This window comes from Chelonia mydas, chromosome 2, assembly GCF_015237465.2.
Source record: "Chelonia mydas isolate rCheMyd1 chromosome 2, rCheMyd1.pri.v2, whole genome shotgun sequence".
Taxonomy (NCBI): domain Eukaryota; kingdom Metazoa; phylum Chordata; order Testudines; family Cheloniidae; genus Chelonia; species Chelonia mydas.
Window position 1 is genome coordinate 71032058 of NC_057850.1, and position 22457 is coordinate 71054514.

Consider the following 22457-nt stretch of genomic DNA (forward strand, 5'->3'; position numbering starts at 1 on the left):
TATAGTCTGTCATAAATATAGGAGTTTATCTTTGGTAGTTAGGAGTGTTAATCAGATCTTGGGGCTAATATCAATCACTGGCAAAAGGTAACAAGGGTGGACTACTGTAGATCCATTGTGAAGGAGACCTTGGTGAATGGGCATGTAAGTAATTGACCAAGTTGTCTTATGATCTATCTTTGTATTGTTTTTCCTCTGTTTTAGCAACACAGGAGTAGATAACCAGTTGGCACAAATCTAAACAAAGTAATCTTCCCAACACAGTGATTGAATATAAATGTTATTTTCTACTGTAATTTGTCACTGAAAACCCAAATGACTATATTGGCCAGTATTCTATTTGTTAGCCAAATCATAGTCCAATAATATTACTTGTCTTCTAATATCCTATACTATTAGTTACTTTTGTTAAGGATATTTAATAAAGCTCTATAAAACTAAAATTAAACTTGAGTCCTTTTCTTTAGTTAAGCAATCAAAATAAAAAGATCCCTAAGAAAGGCTGTTTAACTAAGGTTTGTTTTATACTCCAATCTTTCTTACACACCACTCTGTTGTTGCTACTCCAGCCTTTGGGCTGAAGTAGCTTTGTCAAATTTTGTGCCTACTGCACTCAGGTCCAGGGGAGAGGAGAATGGCAGTGGGCATAAGCAATGATAGATCTACCTGCCTCCCTCATTATAACAGAGAGCTACTGTGGGCAGCTTCACAGTATCCCTTGCAGAGCTGATTCATCACATCCAGATGGCTTCCACAAGCAAGCCTCCTTTTGAACCCCATATACAAAGATAAAGAAGGATGCTTTCCCTAGCAGTACACTCCAGAGGATGGAAATGCAAACTGTCCTCTCCTGCGGTTAATCCTCCAAGGAGCACAATTGTATTTGCTGGCAGAGGAGTGCAAACTATACAGCCTTCCCACTGGAGATGAATCAAGCCCCAAAAGTGAAAGTAAAAAGAGACCTGTATAGTTACCATGATAACATGGTGCAGGAAAATGGAGATACACCCATGCCCCGCTAAGGTTTGCCCATTACTTGCACCAACGTTAGTGGAAAAGCTTTTGTTATTGGCTCAAGCAGGACTCCTGACCAATTAGAAGATAAAGGCTTAAAAGAGAAAATTTTCCAAACATGACTTCCCAAGGGAGGGCAGAGGATAACTAACGAAAATGTGCATCTTCAAACCACACTGGCAAAGCCTATTTATGTTAGCCTGACTGGGACAGCTAGTTTGTCAATACATGAATTATTTAACATTTGTATATCGGGCCAAACATGTGAATTGTGCTTTACACATAGAATGCAGACAGGCTGGAGCTTCCAGTCAAGGTCATCATGGGGGTTGTGATCCTCAGGGCAGTGTTGCAAACACATCTGGTGGGAGGGGCTGCACCCACCCTCCACTTCTTTATGGCTAAATAGGAGTTTGTTCCTGAAACTTTGTCTAGACTCTGTTGTAACAGGGAGCATATGAAAGGTTGGGAACCACTGGTTTAGGTTAGGTATGATATGGCTTCACACACACACACACTCACTAGGTATGATATGGCTTCACACACACACACACACATCCAGAAAGGGGAAGGAAAACAAAAAAAAGTTTGAAGTTGCTATGTTTGCACAGCAATTCTTTATATAATCAGCAACTGCTCAGAAGTTTAGCACAGAAGGGAGAAACCTTGTTGAAGATATTACAGAGGAAAGGTGGGTTTTGAGGAGATTAGTCAGTGGAGGAGGAAGCTGTATGGTGCATATGAAAAGGTAAGACATTCCAGGGATAATAGGCAGCACAGGAGAGGGTGTGGAGACATTTGTGGAAGAGGAAAACAGGGGAAGTGAAGAGGATTCACAGGGCAAACTAACCTCGTGTAACAACATTTTTGTCTGAAAAGAGTTATATCTTAGTTTTATCTTTATCTTTATCCGACAAAGCTTGTGAGAAAAGTCACACCATGTAAGACCCACGCCATGTTCGACTATGCGGTGTGGGCCAAATTCAAGCCTGAATAAGCTGGCACAGATCCAGGTATTTTGTCCACTGACTCGTTGGCATACAGGACAGCAATAGGGAGAAAATATTATAACAGGCAAGAGGGGTGATAGATTATTATTTGAAACGAGCCTGTTAGCAAAAGTCATTATCATGTACTGTCTGTTCATTTTCCTACATGAAATGCATTGGTGATCTCAAGCCACACCTTAGCATGCAGGTGTCAGTATCACAAAACATGCCACTAAAATTGGCATCACTCCACTGTCTCACTGAACTATCTTTAGAGGTTCCTTAGAGGTGGCCCCTTTGTTTGACAGAGTTAAAGCCCATTAATAGGCCAGAGATGGGAAGCCTACATCATCACTGCTCATGATATCTTTTTTGTGGACAAAGAACTTCATTTACCAGGGCTTTCATTATCAGAAGCACTACATTTGTTTTAATGAAAGACAGAAAAAGTAATTTTGTGAAAGGAAAAGATACAAATAAGTCTCTAAACCATAGGTGAAATCATGATCCCAAATTGCAGTGTTGTAGAGAGAGGATAAAAAGTTTACTCTTTACATCATTACAGCAAGTCATAAATGGCGAAGAAATTGAGAAGAGTGTAGATAACTGTAAAGGAATGATAGGCAACGTACAGCATGCACAAAATGAAACTACGGTTGAGGGAAGACTATGAATGGAAAGAGCCTCATTTTAACTTGAGGGTTGCGATTCCCTTGTACAAATTTTATTCTACAGAAATTCTGCCATGGGATAAAAGGTACAGTGCATTTTCGATCACTCTTCACTCTCCTGAGATCCCAGAATGTGAACCTGAAGTCAATCTGCAGCCAACTGCTCAATGGAGATTGATACTCTTGCAAATGAGGTCCTCCAAGATCTATTATTTGAAAAACCCACAAACTCACTGCCATTCATCTATTAGACTCAGGAGGAAAGCAAGTTTGAAAGTTGTTAAGAACCATTTACCAAGCGATTAATCCTCCAGCATTCAAATTGCTTCTGGGTAGGATCTAGTACAGTTTTTCCATGGAATAAACTTGTGTTATTTAAGCTATATTTAACAAACCTCACTGTAGCTGAGTCACCATTTACCAGACTCTTCCTTGTGCCCAGAGGTGTTTCTGCAGGACCCTCCCCCTCTGCTCTCCTTTCCAGGCTCCCTTGGGAGCACCATGTAGTTGTTCTCAGGGCTATCACCATCTCTCCACAAAACTGGGTCAGTAGTCCAAAGTAATTCAAAAAGTTCATCATAATAATCCCATAGTTCATGCCCATCTCCAATGCTCCTGTCATCCACAGAGACCCTAGATTGCTCAGCAAAAGCCTTACCGTCTGGCACACACACACTCTCTGCTCTGCAAGGCAAGGAAGCATATATAATACATTTCTTCTGAAAGTTTCTCCCAGTTTCTGGAGAGAGGGGCACTCTGCCCTACCCTACACTACAGGGCTTCTGATCTTCAGCCCATAAAACAACTATATTCAGATCTTTCCATCCCACTGATAACTCCTTGGTCCCACCTCCTCTCTTCTGGTTTCAGCCAATTTCTGAACCTGTGCTCACAGCAGTATCCTTGGAACAGGATCTTCTGCCCCCCCACCCTTAAGCTTAATAGGCCAGTACACCCCATTACAGTCACATTTTTAAAGTTACAATAAATAAAACTTGTGGCCTGATTTTCAGAGGTGCTGAGTGCTTGCAGATTTTATTAGCTTCAGTGGCTGTTGTGTGCACTTGCTGCTTCTAAAAATCAGGATGTTTTAATGACCTGTACACAGATAAAAGAGATGGAAAGGTCCCTCCTACATCCATATAACAGCATGGCGCCCACCTCTTGCCTGTGCTCCCTTCTGGTCAAGTGCATCTACAGTCTTTAAACAGTTCCAGCCCTGGTATCCAGCCAGAACCCCTAGAGGCAATGCTTTTGCCCTCTCTGGGCCCTTCTGTCCCCAGCTGGACCACTAAGCAGTTTAGATCCCCACTATTATCCACTACTCCGAGCCGCAGCCCAGGGACACTCAGAATAGCAGCCACGCACCACCATGTCCCTTTAACAAAACTGCTTTCAGTTCCCTCGGCCACTTCCCCACAGCCCCAGCCTTCACAAAAGCTTCACTCTTACTTCAGGGCTCTTTTAAGTTCAGGCCCAGAAGCTAGCAAGCCGCAGGTCCTTGCTCCCCAGGTCCCTGCCAACACTAAGCTGTCCATGGTGCTTCAATTCCCTTTGGCCAGCCAGAAGCACCATGTGCTCTACTCTGGCCCCCAACAAGGAACCGTGGTCTGCACTGCAACTCCTTTTAACCTAGCGTGCAACTCTCTGATTGGTTAGCCCCTTGAAGCCTCCCCCTGACTGGCTGCTTTCTTGCACAGTCTTTCTAGGACAGTTGGAGGACTTAGCTTCTCTGCTCCTTTCCTGGGATGGTTGTGGCAGGACCCTGAGGCCTCCAGCAGGGAGCCTCTGGGCCTAGTCCACCCCATCACAATCCCCTTTGGTCTGCACTTAAACAGTGCTTTAACGTAGCACCGGAGGGTTCCCCTCAGATTGGATGCATTCAAAGGAGTGCTGTTAAAAAAACAAAAAAGCAAATACCTGTTTTCCTCACTGGGGCATCAAGGGATCTTGTGTCACAGTATATAGGCGTTTCCCCATTAAATTATCCTTCCCATTCTTATTATGTAACACTTGTATAGCATCAATTTTAGCATTGATCTTTCAGATCAACAGTCATATTTTATGTCCAGAGCAACACAGGTTAATCTGAAATGAACAAATCAATCAACTCGTTCTATAAATGGATGTGTGTGTTGTTAGGAGAGTGACAAATCGTCACATGTTATGTCCTGCTTTGGAACATCATCATAATCTCCTGAATCTCAACAATGTTTCTTCCTTATAAGCAGATCAATCAAAGAGTTAGCAATCTTCGTCGTAGTAATACTGAGCACTTACACAGCATTTTCCATTCCCAAAGCACTTTACAGAAATTAGTTAATCAAGCATAATTTTAAGATGGCAACATACCAGTTTTCTTTATCTTCATGCTGCTTTTGCTCCTGCAGCCGTATTAACCTAACATACTCCATTCATTTTCTACCCAACTTTTAGGCCAAGCAAATTTTAAAGTGTTGATTATAATTGTTGAATATGAAATACTGCTCTCAGAAGCATTTTGAAACATGAACATATCAAAAGAGCTCAGTCTCTAAGAAATGTCATCCACCCCATTTGAGGTGTCCCCACCAGCCAATGCTCACTTTCTGTGTTTTCCACCCGGATTCCACTCAAGAGAGGGTTCAGGATTTTTGAGGAAAGGACTGTTGTTCCAAACAACTGGAAGGTTACAGTTAGGGAATAATGGCACTGTCTCCATGCCTTCTACAGTGAAACTTTGCTTAGCTTCTTTAAAATCATTCCTTTAGGCCTGTGTTGCAGGATTAAGAACAAGGGGAAAAAACTCTTTTGCTCTCTCATAGATTAATTTGTTTTTGCCGTTAGGCCCTGACAGCAAGTCATTCACAGTCTGGTGCATCTGAGAATGAAACAATAACGGTCCTCGAGTTTTTCACATCCTGCTTCCTCTTTGGAATTCGATAGTTCTTCCCTGCACAAAACATATTACCTTTAATGTTTATATTCAATAGGGTGAGCAAAAGGTGGTATATAAATATCACCCTCTAGGCAACTCATTCCCAGGCAGGATTTAGATTATGAGGAGTGTATTGGACTTTTTAGCAGCTCTCAATGTTTTTCCACGGCAACATACTTTTTATCAACAGTTTGGAGCAGTGCCCTTTAAATTTAGAGCCAGAGCTACTACCTTTATATCATCTTGTTGGTTTACATTCTTTCAGATAGATTATTATTGTAGACATCTCTTCCATCTCCTGTTCCAAGGAAAGTTGTAAACTGTCTTACCTCACCAGTAATTGTTCAGATATGTTTCAAATATTTTCCCCTTAGGCTAGGCTAGATTTTCCATTAGTGCAGTGTTCTCTGGGGGATTATAGTCCTAGGCAGTTTAAAGTGCCTGTCGCAGAGGGACCTGAAGTAGTGTTTGCCAGCTCCACTTTAGAACAGGGGGCTGAGGAGGCCTTCTGCCTCCCTGAAGATAATTCCCCAGGGATGGAGATACAGCAGCCAGTCTGCTGGCCAAAACAAACACCTCACAACACGAGGAACTCACTCCCAAAAGAGATGAGAATGACGACTAGAGTGATGGTATGTCTATTCTTTGAGCTACGGGTGTGATTCCCAGCTCAAGACATACCCGCTGTAGCTTTCATTTCTCTAATTCACTAAATTTATAGAATCATAGGAATGTAGGGCTGGAAAGGAGGTTGAGAAATCATCAAGTCCAGCCACGGATATTAGGGCAGGACCAAATAAACCTGGACCACCCTTGACTGGTGTTTGTCCATCCTGCTCTTAAAAACCTCAGTGATGGGGACTCCACAGTATCCCTTGGAAGACTATTCCAGTGTTTAATTACTCTTACAGTTGGAAAGTTTGCCCTCCTAATATCTAACCTAAATCTCCCTCACAGTAGACTAAGCCCATTACTTCTTGCCCTACCTTCAGTGGACATGGAGAACAATTGATCAACATTCTCTTTGTAACAGTCTTTAACATATTTGAAAACTTTTATTAGGTTCCCCCCTCACTCTTCTTTTCTCAAGACTAAACATGCCCAGGTTTTTAAACTTTCCTCATAGGTCAGGTTTTCTAAACCTTTTATTATTTTTGTTGCTCTCCTTTTGACTATCTCCAATTTGTCCATCTTTTCTAAAATGTGCCACCCAGAACTGGACACAATACTCCAGCTGAGAACCCATCAGGACTGAGTAGAGTGGGACAGTTACCTCCTGTGTCTTACATACAATAGTCCTGTAATAAAGCCACAAATTATATTAGCCTCCTTTGGAACTGCATCACATTGTTGTCTGGTATTCAATTTGTGATCCACTATAACCCCCATATCCTTTTTCAGCAATACTTTTACCTAGTCAGTTATTCACCATTTTGTATTTGTGCATTTGATTTTTCCTTCCTGTGTGTAGTACTTTGCATTTATCTTCATTAAATCTCATTTTGTTGATGTCAGACCAATTCTCTAATTTGCTAAGGTTATTTTGAATTTTAATTTTGTCCTCCGAAATGTTTGTAATCCCTCCCATCTTGGTGTCATCCACAAATTTTATAAATATTTACTCCACGCCATTATCCAAGTCATTAATAAAAATACTGAATAGTTCCAGACCCAGGACTGACAATTGTGGAACCCCACTAGATACATCCTTCCAGTTTAACCGTGAACCGTTGATACCTACTCTTTGAGTATGGTCATTCAACCAGTTTTGCACCCACTTCATAGTAATTTCATCTAGATCACATTTCCCTAGTTTGCTTGTGAGAATGTCATGTGGGACTGTCAAAAGCCTTTCTAAAATCATGTCTACCTCTTCCCTTCTGTGCACTAGGCCAGTAACACTGTCAAAGAAGAAAATTAGGCTGTAGCCATTGTGGTCTGAGCAGTTACCACCCCAAGTATGTACCTTCTGTCTCTGAAAAGCACATGTTTGGGGCAGCTAGACCTTCCTGCCGCTTGCAACATGCCTACATTCTAACTTTAGTGCATCCCCAGCTTGAAGTATAGACATGCCCTGAGTGTGTTCAGAAATAAAGCAAAACTCATCTCTTTGACTAAGTTTGTCCTTAATAAGATCTTCAGACAGATACACCCATTGTATCCTGGAGAAGAAAGACAAGATTAAACTTTAACTCATCTGGCAACTATTCTCCAATAACTTATACAGGTCAGGTCATGATTCCTTCCTTAATTGTTTTAGCTGGTGGAGGGCTGCCAGCAGTCCCTCACCCCCCAACAGCTGGTCTCCAGCCCCTCACCGGGACCTCACCACCTTCCCCGCATATGAGGGTTAAGAGTTGAGGAAAGGTGGTTGTTTCCTCACTGTACCAGATGTTAGGAGCACAAACCCTATTCCGCAACTTCTTTAGGGGATGCCTTCCCTTATGTCTACTTCCAATTCCAGTTTATCAGAGAACCAGGAATGTGTACCTGAACTGGACACCTGCCACCTGCTAAATTGTGACAACTGGATTCTAACCTACTGGACTAGCCTGATGGATCTGTGAGCTGCTGTGGAGAAAGTTAAAAAAAACATGTACTCAAACCAGGCTGGCAGTGAGGGAAAAATTCCTTCCTAATCCCCCACAGAAAGATAAAAACATAGTCATATGCTAAGCCCAGGGGTGGGATGGTGAGAGCTGCTAATCCAGGAATGAGAGGGGACAGGGTTTGTATACCCTCCCTCCTACACACACGTTTACCTAAGCCCTACTGGCAGGCCCACCAGCTCAAGTGATCGCTTCCCCGCACTTCCTGGCCAGCCCCCTCCAAATCCGCAAAGGAGGGGCTATCTTTAAAGAAGCCACTACTCTTTTTTCCTACCAGTCCAGACAAAGCCTTGAGCTGCAGAAATTTCAATCTCTCTCATGCACACAAACAACCCTCTCCTAACTATAACATTTATTCCTACAAGTGAGAAAGAAAGAGAAGTATTCCATTACTCCTTTTTAAAACATGGCAGGTACTTGCATACAATGGTGAGGGAGGCCAAATATGAATCTAGACCAGAGGTGGGCAAACTATGGCCCGGGGGCCGAATCCGACCCACCAGTCATTTTAATCTGGCCCTTGAGCTCCCGCTGAGGAGCAGGGTCTCGGGCTTGCCCCACTCCAGAGCTTCAGCCGGGGAGCAGGCTTGGGTGCTGCTCCACGTGGATCCCGGAAGTAGTGGCATGACCCCCCTCCAGCGCTCCAGCAGGGAGTAGGGTCGGGGGCCACTCCATGCAGCTCCCAGAAGCAGCAGCATGGCCCCTCTCTGGCTCCTACAGGTACGGGCAGCCAGGGGGCTCCGTTCTGCATGCTGCCCCTGCCCCAAATGCCACCCCTGCAGCTCCCATTGGCCAGGAACCATGGCCAATAGGAGCTGCAGGGATGGTCCTGCAGATGGAGCAGTGTGCAGAGCCTCCTGGCAGCACCTCCACATAGGAGCCGGAAAACAGTTATGCCACTGCTGCTGGGAGCCGTTTGAGGTAAGTGCCGCCCTGAGCCTCCCCACATGCCTCAATCCCCTGCCCCAGCCCTGATCCCCCTCCCACCCTCCAAACCCCTTGATCCCAGACCGGAGCACTCTCCTGAACCCCAAACCCCTCATCTGCAGCCCCACCCCAGAGTCTGCACCCCCAGCCAGAAACTGCACCCCTTCCTTCACCCCAACCCCCTGCCCCGGCCTTGATCCCTCTCGCACCCTCCGAATCCCTCGGTCCCAGCTTGGAGCACCTCATACTCCCCAAACTCCTTATCCCCAGCCGCACCCCAGAGACCACACCCCCAGCTGAAGCCCCCACCCCACTCCCACGCCCCAGCCCAGAGCCCCCCTCCTGCACCCTGAACTCCTCCTTTCTGACCCCACCCTGGATCCCGCACCCCCAACCAGAGCCCTCCCTCTCTCCCACACCCTAACCCCAATTTTGTGAGTATTCATGGCCCACCATACAATTTCTATTCCCAAATGTGGCCCTTGGGCCAAAAAGTTTGGCCACCCCTGATCTAGACAGACTGAGTAGGGGCTAGCATCTCCCGGAAGATACCAGAGGGAAAAGAGGTAGAAGGCCATCTCTTCTAAGCACAAGGATAAGAATGGAAGAGGGGAGCAGCCATGGGGAAATCATCCCTGTGAAAGGGCTCTACCAGGGGATTGTATACCACCACCTGAGTGATGACAGAAGTTATATGCAGCGTAAATCAGATATTTTGTTTTTTAAATAATCAGGAATAATCCTTTACACTTTGCAGCAGTGCTATTGTAATGACCACCATTTTGGTTATGCACAGAGACTGAACCAGACTTCCAGAGTTAAAACATAAACGTCTACAGTTTGAGCACAAGGAATAAGTCCTTATAGCTGGGAGCTTTAACAGACATGTATCCTTTGAGATCAGACATGGTGTGGGACTTTTAACATACACTGAACAGTTAGTTACACTGTCAGAAATGTAAACAGCGATACAAGGAGAAGCTAAAATACAGCTGGCAACTGAGAGGCCAAGGAATGAACGCAACTGGTGCCGCAACTTTATTCTCACACCTGAGTGATGAGACAAATTAGCAGAGTATCCATCTTAAAGCCTGTGCAGACACTGCTATGCTGTTTCATGGATACAGGATTTCAGTTTCTAAGACTGTCAGTCTGGCACCTTTCACACTCATTGAACTCACACACAAAAATTTAAAGACTAAAATAAAGAAGGCATTTTATTTCTAGTCTAAAGTAGCACAGATGATGTTTTCATTGATTGCCAGGACCAGAAAAGAACCACCCCAGAGCATTAAATCAAGATATGTAGCTTCTTATACCCTTATGATACTCAATTACCTACATGGCTTACAACCCTGGGTAAAACCTGTTGAGGGAAAAACAGAATCCCTGCTCTAAAGGGTTTATGGTCTAATAGAATAACTCTGGCATGGTCAGCAGTGCCCAAATTACTATAGTCCCAGTATACTCACAACAGCTCAAATATCTGTTCCACATTTTCAAGAAGAGTAAATGAAGAAAGTGATCTTTTTGTTCCTAATAGAGAACAGCCCCTTCAGCCCTGAGATGCTTTTTAATTAATGTCAAAGTCATGAAGTAGTTCTCCAGCCTTCATGAAATAATAAACGATTGTTTAGAGCTAAAAAAGTGCACATGCCTGGGGACTGGAAAGCCCTGTAAGCTATTATCATACATGGGGTGTCCCATCTGCATAGAGTTATTTATCCATTAGATACACACCCAACAGATCGACATATTAGAGGAGCCTGGATAGTTTTCCATCTGCACATGAAGAATACATTGTTACTCTTTTATTCAGCTAGAGCCCTTGATTAATCCTTGCTGAGGTGATCTTTTGAGCACATCTGCCCCGTCAAGAATTATTGCAGTTGCTGTATCTATCCATTTTCTCCTCAACTCAAACATAAAGTTTGACTTTCAGTTTCACATATATTGTCTCTTGGCAAATCACAATGGTCTATATTGACTTTAAAAAGAAATACTACTATAGTAACAAGGAGAATATTTTCAGTGAACAATAAATGTAGCCCCTTTACCTGTTAATGGATTACCTACAAACAGGATTCAATTATAGTATTGTTTATTTGGTTGATAGTTTATGTGCATGTATTTTCCCTTCTGGATTACTCATTCAATTCACAGTGACTATTTCCTCTGCTTTACGTGATTTGTCATCTGAGTTATATGGTATTTCTGCTCTGACTGACTCAGAGGCACACAATGAGCTCTGAAGATGGCTGTGCAAACATTTCTGGCATGAATACCCATGCAACTAGAAACTCACCAGGAAATTCATGATTCCTGTGGGTTGTAATACTTTGGCCTCATTTCGATTGTTGGGTTTAGTGTGTGGGTACTGGGTGGTGGTTGTGGCCTGTGACATACAGAAGGCCAGACTAGATGATCTAGTGGTCCCTTCTGGCCTTAAACTCTATGGTACCTTTTCTTTCTCCAAACAAAAATGTGCTCACAGGAAGAGTCTAAATTAAATGAAAAACATAAGTTAAGTCCATGAACATTTGATAATGCTTTGGTGGAGTATTTGTCCAGCTCTAGTTATTAACTGAGGTCCATCTCATCACTTAGACATAATGCCTCCTAGCACCACTGCTTGAGTAGTGAATCTGCTCTCTAGTTCAGCTCTGCCTCATAAAAGACATGAGCCTCACAACTATAACTTAGCAGATAGCTGGTTCTTTACTGAAAGCTGAAAACCTATAGATGTGAAATTTAGGTCAGATCTCCAACTATATCTTGATACAGACAGATTGGAAAAGGAAATTTTCAGAGCAAATGCTGTGACAATGGGAAACTGAAAGGGAACTGTAAGGAACCCAAGACTGCTTATAAAAGCTTTCTGAGAATGCATTATTGACTTATATTCAATTTGTGGTCCAGTATAGTCTGCAGGTCATTTTCAGCAATACTACCTAGCCAGTTATTCCCCATGTTGTAGCTGGGCATTTAATTTTTCCTTCTTAAGGGTAGTACCTTGCACTTGTCTTTATTAAATTTTATCTTATTGAATTCAGACCAATTCTCCCATTTGTCAAGAGCACTTTGAATTCTAGTCTTGTCCTCCAAAGTGCTGGCAACTCCTCCCAGCTTGAATAAGCATATTCTCCACTCCATTAGCTAAGTCATTCAGAGAAATGAAGGGTAAACTTTATTTTTAGTACTGGTGAAATATATACAAGAAATTAAGTTAATCTGAGCATCTCTCCCTCCCTTTCTCTCTTATTCTCCTTTACATTTTTCTTTTCAAGGGATGTTAGTGACAAAACTCTTTCTCTTCCATCCCTTCATATCTATCTTTCATTTTGTAGGGACCTCTGAATACCAAACTATTAACTCTATTACATCACATAAATTAGTCAAATGCGTACAAACACTGAACAAACAAAATGGTAGGCCAATTCTTCCCTGCCCCCTTTGACGGGATGATTGCCTGCAGATCTCATCCTGAGTTGAAGGACTGCACTGTGACAGGCACTTGTGTGGCATAGACAAAGGAGAGGGGCTCCTTGCCTGCATCTCCTGTATATTTGCATAAGGGCCAGTCATAATCTATCCCTGAGTGGTACACTGTAAATCTTTCTATATATAAGTCAAATCTTAACTGATTAACAAATCAAATAACATTTAACTAAGCAACATAACCCAGTACAATAGCATGTAAATATATTTTCACCCTTTGAGAAAATCATCGAGTTTAAATTCCTTTAAAAATAATTTATCAAGCTCCTCTGGGGAAGAATATTTATAATGGCTTTAATGTAGGTTTTATCAGGGCCATCATCCCTATTTAAATTAGATCCATGATTTCTAAACATTCCACATATTCAACACTGCAGAGATGCAGTTAATATCTCAAATCCTATTTGCGAGTTGGTGGGTAGAGGGAATAGTTAATTTCCATTATCTTGAAAGCCAGGACAATAGAGAGTGAGTCACTGATTCACTGTGGATTTTAGGGGGAAACGCCAAACACTGATTATTGAGGATTTTTTCTCAACAATCTCTTAAAGTTTTTGATGAGAGTAGAATTAACAGATAAGTAATTTCTTTCATTTGGATTTGTACTTTTTCCAAAAATCTTCTCTAGGTGTCCTCTGACAGAAGCCAATGGTTCTGAAATTCCACATTCTTTCCAACATAAATTCACATAGTCCATGGTTGGCATTTGTATATATGAGACCCCCTAACACGCACATACATATATACACCATAATCCACTGACTCTGTGGGACCGTGGTTTATCTGTGGCAATGTTAGCTTTTTGTTTTCCTTGAAGCCACTACTGATAAGTACAATATGAGTGTACTGACTTACAGTCTCAGAAGTAATTCTTTGCAGGATTGGGGCCTATTTCATTTAAGCTTAAAGAAAGAATGTGGTTATATACTGCTTTCTGTCTTTTGAGGTGTCTCTTATCTACACCTATCCCCTCTCCCCCCCAAAATGGAACTTGATGGATATTACAATATTACAAAATTAAATTTACAGAAGGAAAGGTGATGTATTTTAACTAGCCTTGATAATGAAGCAACTACTTTAAAAATAAACCTCTCTTTGCCACTGTTGCCAAGCCAAATTTTCTGATAGCTGAAAAACAATTTTTCAGTTCGGTGGCCAAGTGAAAAAGAAATAATGTCCGGCTGACCCAAAATAAAAAAAAAAAAATCACGTATTTTGGTAAACCAAAAAGATTTTAAAAAATCATTTTGTTTAGACCCAAAATGAAACATTTTGTTTGATTTTTTTTTACTTTTAAGAAAACAAAAACAAACAAAAGCTGAAGTAAAATTCAAAATAAAATGTCATTTTTAATCAAAAATCAAAACATTTCAATTTTTCAATTTTTTTGGAATTTTTGTTCTAAGTGAAAGAATTTGGCAAATTCATCACAAATTTGCAAAAGATGTCGGTCAACCTGCATCTGCATTTTTCAGTTGAAGAAAAATTCTGTCAAAAAAATTTCACCCAACTTTACTGCTGATGCTGCTTCTGACCAAGCTATTGTTCTATACCTTCTTCATATGTTTTATAGAAAAATAAGCTGCTTTTGTCAATGTGAATTTCCGACCTTATTATATTGAAGTAAAATATATGATGTCTTTTAAGAGCTCACAATTTTTATTGTCAGAAATCCAAGTAACAGACCAAAGCTCTCTGTGGAGATACAATAAACTTAGGAATTTATTAAATTTCTCTCTGGATAGGTATGAAGGGATTTTTGGTGCCTTTGCTCTATTAATGAAAAAAGAATGTTTCACTGTTATTATAGAATTTGATAACTACATACAATGAATCAAAGGGAATATTTCAAAGGGAGAATGTCAGTGCTCCAGTCTTGAAGAATATGTATACTTCTGATGACAGAGTAGCATCAACCTGAAATTCAGATTTTTCTAGTGCGGTGCTGTGGTATGATCAACCAACCAATCACCATTAGCATTAGTAAAAACAAATAGAATTCTGTTTACCAGTGTGAAAATTCCAGAGACAGAGTTTTTATTGGCAGGAATATTTATGACAATAGCACTTTTAATTTGAATAATAGAAAATATTTCACAGGAAATTAATTTAAACTTGAATGTGAGTATGTGCACCAGAAACATGAGTCTAAGAGTTATGCTCATCCAAAAAGCATTTGACTAATGAGTCCAGTGTAAGCTAATCAAAACATTTTGGCTATCAGTACTTCCAATCAGTTGCTTGTGAACAAATTATAGACCAAGACTTTATTCACAAAAGTAGTTAGTTATGGGTTTTGTGACATGGACACCTATGTAATGAGAAATAGACTAAAACCACAAACTTATTTTTCATAGTTCACAAGAATAAATTACTGACTAGGGATGGATTTGAACTGATGAGCTGGCAGTGAAAGGCTCTGTATTGTATTACAAATACTCTGTTGTTTTCATGCCTATACAATGCTGTCCCTTTAAGCATTTTCCCAGGCTAAATGATATGTGATCATCTGGGGAAGGATCTGTCCTCCCCTGCATTGGAAGTCTCAGCACTGGTGTGAGAATCCCCCAATGCAATTTCTGAATAACTAACCGGTTCAATCCAGGATTCCACTTCTGGGAAGTAGGCAGGGTAGAATAACCGATGGGCCTTGTATAGCTGTTAAAGACAGTAGATTTATCAATTTGAATAGGCGTCTTATTTCATATCAGTGGTGTGTACAGAGGGGGTATATATGCTTGTTTTGAATGTCACTGGGCATGTCAGCAACAATATGAATCAGTTAATATCTGTTCCATCATACCATTAATCTTTGCTTGAATCTATATGTACATACATACACACACAAAATGTAAGTAACTTGGCTAGACAGATATTTTAGTCTTTTAACTGGTACCATATTATGTTCAAGAGGTTTCTATATTGTTTTAGATAGCTTGGGGTTTAAAAACACGGATATACAGTACTTCCTTTTAACTTCTTTATTCTGCTAACAGCTATACCCTTAAGTGAGCTTCCCTGTTAGATTTACCACTGAACAGAATACATATTTAAGAATAAAATCATTTCAGACATCCTTTGCGTTCTGTGGTATGAGCCTAATATAATTTATTCTGGAACACACAGCCCTTTCCAGTTTGTGAAATATTGAATAAAACGCAAAACTGAGTGGACTACTTAGATGGCATTATTATTCAGAAGGAAAATGCACTCAGCATATGTAAAGGCTTTGAGGCATTGTTGTGGTGAGAACACCGCCAGTAAGGAGCTGACACCAATAGAAGGATTTTCATTACTCTTGAAGAATAGAAGCAGTAGCAAATATGCAGTCAGCCAGAGCTCAACTGTACTGCACAGTTTGTTAATATCTTTCCTAGATAATAATATGTGATCCTCCATAATCTTAGTATTCATCAACAATTGCTTCAGTTTATTAGGGTAATGCATATTTTGGCTATTTGAAAAAATAATACTTCTTGATACTGTAAATTACAATTCAGCATCCATCGACTTCAAATAACGTTTTGTATCCAGATGTATTGAAGCATTGCATCTACAATTAAGGGCTACTTTTCTGTTTCCATTATAAACCCTATTTTCAGGATTGATCACATTGAACTGCGAATTAAGTTCACAGCACTGAAGAGTATTTTACTGTTCACAGCACTCAAAAGTCTTGATTTTTCTCCTGCACTAGAGCTCTGCTTGGCCCTGGAGCAGTTTTGTGTGTGTGAAATGTCAGGAAACCAGTTATAGCACCCTAATTTTCAGGGACTCACACAATTTAGAGCAGCAGCTAGGCTACTCTGAGTTGTGCCACTGTTATAAGGTACATAATAGAGTGACCCTACACCAGTAGATGACTGGCATAGCCTGGGAGGTGAAACATAAGCATAGGGCCTACCTGTGGAATATTTGTGCTAGCAGGGATTTTCCTTTCCACAGAGGAATTCTCTGCTGGGAATCTGTAGCCATATTCCAATAATTTTGGATAGCATGAGCAATGCAAATAGACCATAATGCAGTAAAGAATCTGGCCGCCTCCCTCTCCACCGACTGATGCTAAAGTTGGTGGAAGATAAGCATTCCAAGATCACCTTGACTCTGGAATTCAGTTTACTCATTGGTATGACAGAGACCAGGTAAACTGATCTTTAGGAACACTGCAAGACCTATCTATTTATTCCAGATTTCAACTGAGTTCATGGTCTGAAGCATACATGTGTTTCTGCTGAGATGCTGTTGTGGTCTGGGGAGCTTGCTTTGAGTTGATGTTGTTCAGTTATGATTTAATCGTTTTACGTGTGTGTGTGTGGGGGTGCATCTGCGTTTAGCATTGGTGATAGATGTGATAAATTAGAACATAAATTATTGTTGACAAATCATAAGACACACTGTACATTGCCTTCTAGAGGTTGGCAAATATTGTAAGTATTCACAAATATTTCATTCAAGTTTTTAAAAAACCCATGAATTTAGGACAACAATATTCATAACCCCTTTTAGTCACTTTTTTCAATGATATTAATGAAAAAAGGAATATATTGTAACTACTTATGGGAATATGTGATGGAAATATTCATATGGTCATTTTGGGAGCTCTTTTTGAGCTTTGGAATAATCCAGTCAGGAAGCTGAAACGATAACAGATAACTTTGGTAACCAATCGCACAAACACAAAGAGTGGATTACAACGGTAAATATAAGTTTCAGAGTAGCAGCCGTGTTAGTCTGTATTCGCAAAAAGAAAAGGAGTACTTGTGGCACCTTAGAGACTAATCAATTTATTTGAGCATAAGCTTTCGTGAGCTACAGCTCACTTCATCGGATGCATTCAGTGAGCTGTAGCTCACGAAAGCTTATGCTCAGATAAAATGGTAACTATAGGTTGCAACTAGTGCTCTTGTTACATAAACTACTTCTTAAGTCTTTTTCACTAGCAAGCAAATCTAGAAAAAAAGTGAATGGATAGTGGCAAACAGTAAAAGGGGTTAGGTTGGTTGAACAGAGTATTTGCTGGAAATAGTTCTCACAACTTTAGTACTTTGGAATTTGATTGAAGAAGTGGATCTTATTATACTTATGTAAAGCTAGTGGGAAATTGTCCAAGGGAACATTTTTCTGTTGGAAAATGCCTATTTGTCAAATGAAAATGATCCATGGGAACTTGTCAATTTTGACAAAACTTCCAGTGGAATCCACTCATGTTTCCTGCCAGCTCACCTGCCTTTTCCCAAACTCCAGGGCTCCCAGGGCTTCTGAGTTCCTAACTTCTGAGCTCCTCAGCAGTTTGCTTGGCAGGTCGCTGCAGCACACCAGTTCTCAAGCTTCTGGCTTCTCAGCAGCTAACCTGACAGGCAGCTGCACAGCCAGAGTTCCCAGGAAACATATTTCATTTTGGAAACACCAAAACATTCCGACTGCAGAAATGTTTCAGTTTTTCACTTCTGAAAAAATAATAATAAAATAATAATAATAAAGAGATGATGGTGTTTCACTGAAAATCAATGGGAGTTAGCTCCTAACCTGCTTAGCTACTTTTGTAAATCTCACTATGTACCCATCTGCATATTGAGACCTCTAAATACCTTTGTATATCTGGCCCCATATTGCTCAGTATTATACTAATTCTTTGGCCTTGCTTTTATCTCATTCAGAAATTTGAGTCTGTTTATTTGCTAGGTTTTCTTGAAAGAGACAAATCAATTCTATAATATTAAGCTATTTGGCTAGATACTACCAAACCCCACTATCCCACACACCCTATGAAGTCTGAAATAAGGAGCCTCTCTCCTGTGCACCAACCTCAATCACCGTGCTGCTTCACTGCATTTTTTACTATGTAGCTAAATTAACTTTGCATGCATGAGGTGGTCCTACTGAGCTAGAATGTTTTAAAAGCCAAGGAAGAAAACTGAAAAATTTACTGTGCATTAAGAGAAAATGTATTTTAGTAGGCCATAATTTAGTTAAATAAAAAAACATATTAGCAGAACAGTTAGTACATCCACAACTTTACTGTGGTTGCAGCTGCTACTGTCTGTGTTATATTTATATGCACTCACACACACATATATACGCACATGTGTGTATGCACGTTACATAGAGATAAATATTAAATTTAAATTTAAAAATGCAAAACATTTAAATAATAGGCAGATTTAACTCTGCAGAATTAAAGTGTATTGTTTAAACGATTTGAATGATCCTCACACATTTTATGTTTCCCACTTCACTTAATAACCAAAATATATTCAAACTTACTGGGTATCCTTGCTGAACGGGATCATCTTTTAAGTGGCACTGGCTGAGAGTGCCTCATTGTCATGATATACCACACTAATGTATCAGAGTACTGACATTCCAGTGATGTACAGAAACTGTCAAATGGGGTTTTGAGGATGTATTAGTATAGAGGTCTAGTCCAGTGTTCTTCATCGCACAATCGATCCAAGATATATGTGGGAGCTTCAGGAAGTTGTAATGTTTAAGATATTCAGCAAATCTAGTTTATACATCCATTTTTCATCTATTGTGAGTACATTTAATTTGTTCAGATGCCACGTAGCTTTCCGTGGATCTGGTCGCTGCTGAAGATGCCCAGCGTCAACTGAGTTCAAAAGTAAAATGGAACGTGGGACTGTAGACATTATTATGGGAAACCAAAACTCTGAGAAAGAGAGAGAGTGAGAGAGAGCCTGAAATGAAAAGTGTGATGGAAGTGCAATGTATTTACAAATACAAAGCCTCACAGCACCCATGTTAGATAAAGTATTATTATTCCCATTTTACACCTAGGCTCAGAGAATCATACCCATTATTCCAGGCCACACAAGCCATTGTTCAGAACTGGGAACAGAACTCATGACTCCCAGCCTTCTGACCTAACAACTAGACAGATGGTTTTCAGTCTGGGGTCTGCTGGTCACATGGTGCTGGGGCATGTTTCTTTACAGCTACTCCTGCAGGCATCCTTGCAAACCTAGCTATAGAAACAGCTTTAAAGAAAGAGCTGAAAGCCTATCAGCCGCCACTAGGGATTACTGCAACCATTAGAGGAGAAGCAATAAAAAGCCACTATTAGAAAAACTGCCAAAAAATCATCAGTAAGGCCAGAACCAGGAGCTTCCACAGGGCCCAGATATGCAACCCTTACATGCATCAGTGAGCACTTGCTTGTACACATAGCTCCATTGACTTCAATGTTAACTTCATGAATAAATGCTTACCCGGTGTAAGGATTGCACAAATGGACCCTCAATGAGGCACTGCAAAGCAGAACAGGAAAGGCACGACTGTAGCAAGGAGGAGATGCTGGGTAGGGGAAATTGGAACCAACAGAACAAAGAAGTGAGGACAGAGCTGGCCAAAAAACTTGGGATTTGTGGGAAATTCTGATATTTTGAAATTTAGTTTAATTTCAAATTGGAGCTGCAGACCTTGGAACCCAGGCTTCCCAGCAATCTGCCAGGAATCCTGGCTGTGATCTGACAAAATCTCATCACACTTGTGATGATTCTGTGAAATTATCTCAGATTTGATGAATCGGCATTCTCCAACCAAACTCTATTTTGTCAGAAAATTGCTGACCAGCTCTAAGCAAGGTACATTGAATGAAGAGAACAAAGAGCACGATATATTTTTAGAAAGAGAACTAATTTGATTTTAAAAGTTTATTACCTGTATCTTTCCATATTCATGAGATCAAAGATGTGCTTGGATTTTAACATTACCTGTACTTCTAGAAATTCAGTATGTGTTATACTTGGGACAGGGATGGAGTGAGATTGTGACTGGGGGAAAGCAGTCTATGACATGATCTCACTTAGGAAGTGGTCCCCAGAATGGAAAAACCTCAACTAGAATACGCTCAATTACATGGTAAAATCACAGAATTTTGCAATGGCAGAAAAAAATGTCACCATTCAGTGAGAAGCTGAAGGAAGGGATACGTTATAAAAGTCAAATAAAATCACTTTTTGATGTTTGTGTGTTGCTTTGATAAAATTGCTGATGTGAGATAATCTACATTAGGCTAAGCACAAATTACATCTGGGACCATATTTCAAAACTGCAATTTGAATATAAAAGGAGAACAAAAATAATAATTATAAAGTAACCTAGAAATAGCCTGCAAATGTATTTAAACCTCAGGACATGTTTAGTTTTACTTTTTAATTTATTTATTGAGCATCTTTTCACCTAGACAGATCATTCATGAGTATGACTGTACACTTGCGTGCATTTCTGCAGTGTATAGGACCTGGGAACTTTTACAGCAAATTTCAAAAGTATTCAGAATTTGCTATTGATTATATCTGAGCTACACTTGAATGCCTCACAATTTAACTTATACTATTGTTTTCTTTCTTCAGGACATATTCATGATCGATGAAGAGGGGAAAAAAGCCATAACATGGCAACAAGTACCTCCTCCTGTCTTCTGATTAGTGATCAGCTGGTTTGGAAGAATGGAATGGCTAGAAGACATTATTGATCATGTAAGGAATTACCGAGCTTGATTCTGCTACCCATAGTCATGTTGAATAGAACCTTACCATTCAAGCAGACAGTCCCAGTCATTTCAGTAGGATTATGTAATGAGATACCACTCAGCATGAGTACGGGTGACCATTTTGGTTCTACAGTCATTCAGGGCTATATCGTGGGCCTCCCTTATACGACTCTATACTTGGATGGGATGAGGAGGAACTAAGAAACCTCCTTCTCCTGTTTGACTATTGAAAAGGCCAGTTTCATTTTGACTTGAGGGAATGCTGGGGAGTGCTACTGAAATATTCTCTGCATGTGCACCTTATTGCAAGGAGAAGTAGGGAGAGTCATGTCTCTGCCTCCTACGTGACATGTAGTGGAGACAATAGAGTATGCTTAAAAAGGTGTCACACATTGATCTCTGAGACAGGCTGTCAAAAAAACTTAGAATAAAAAATTAGCATTCAGATGTTTTGATTTTTTTGTGCAAAATTTCACAATGAAGTAAACATTTTCATTTTGTTTTCATTTTAGTCCAAGTGTTTAGTTCTGGTTTTCAAAAACAAAATGAAGTTCAAAATAAATGTCCAAAATGTATATTTGTTTTGAAATTTTCCATTGGAAAAAATTCCTAACAATTTGTTAAAAATGACATTTTCCTTCAAAAAAATGCAATTTTGGGGGGGGCAGGAAAATTTTAGCCAGCTAAACTCCCAGTGCTGCTCTAACATAGGCTACTGCCAAAGCCATTCACTATTCCTGAAGGACTGAAAACAGAACTATAAACCCTTTCTGGCTGAGCAAGTACCATATGCACTTCACTTAGAAGATGGCTCATTTTAGGATACCATCAGCTGCATATATATGCACTCTTTTCTTCATTAAATATATTTGTTCCAACACTTCATTTTAAAGCATTTACTAAATTGATATGCTAGTGTGTGCACTCTTTTTTTTTCTCCAGATGTCTGAGAGGAGGGGAGGGAGGAGTGAGCTATAAAACACTGTCGGAATAAAGGAGAAAAGGTAGCAAATAGAAAAGCATATTACTGGTTCGATTGCTCCCCTGCCGCCACTCTGCCTCTCTTCCTGCTGATTCTGTCAGGACCTGAATAGATTAGGTCTCATTATAACAAAGTTAAAGCCAAAGATTCAAGATGCTTAAAAATCAGACTGCTACATTTAGAAGCATCCAATGTGTGTGTGGCTGTGTTAGGAGGGGTGCTCTGGCAGAAAGAGCAAGTTATTGCTGTTGATAGAGGGTGCTACCCAGCCTGGTCACCTAAGCTATTCCTAGGCAGAAGGGGGAATATATGATGGCAAGGGTGCAAACTTTGTT

The 22457-nt window shown here is 40.4% G+C and overlaps 1 long non-coding RNA gene across 4 annotated transcripts in view; it reads right to left on the minus strand.

The window, feature by feature from the left end:
• Nucleotides 1–22457, minus strand: part of LOC122464475 — a 250274-nt gene that overhangs the window by 145403 nt on the left and 82414 nt on the right. Inside the window, exons 4-5 of one of the 4 annotated variants that reach the window (XR_006288549.1) lie at nucleotides 18890–19235; nucleotides 17556–18072 (exon numbers count right to left, since the gene is read on the minus strand). The exons of 2 other annotated variants lie outside the window; for them this stretch is intronic. This is a non-coding gene — a long non-coding RNA (uncharacterized LOC122464475). Of the gene's footprint in view, nucleotides 1–17555; nucleotides 18073–18889; nucleotides 19236–22457 lie in introns of those variants that run through there. One more of the 4 variants, XR_006288548.1, reaches the window with a different exon arrangement.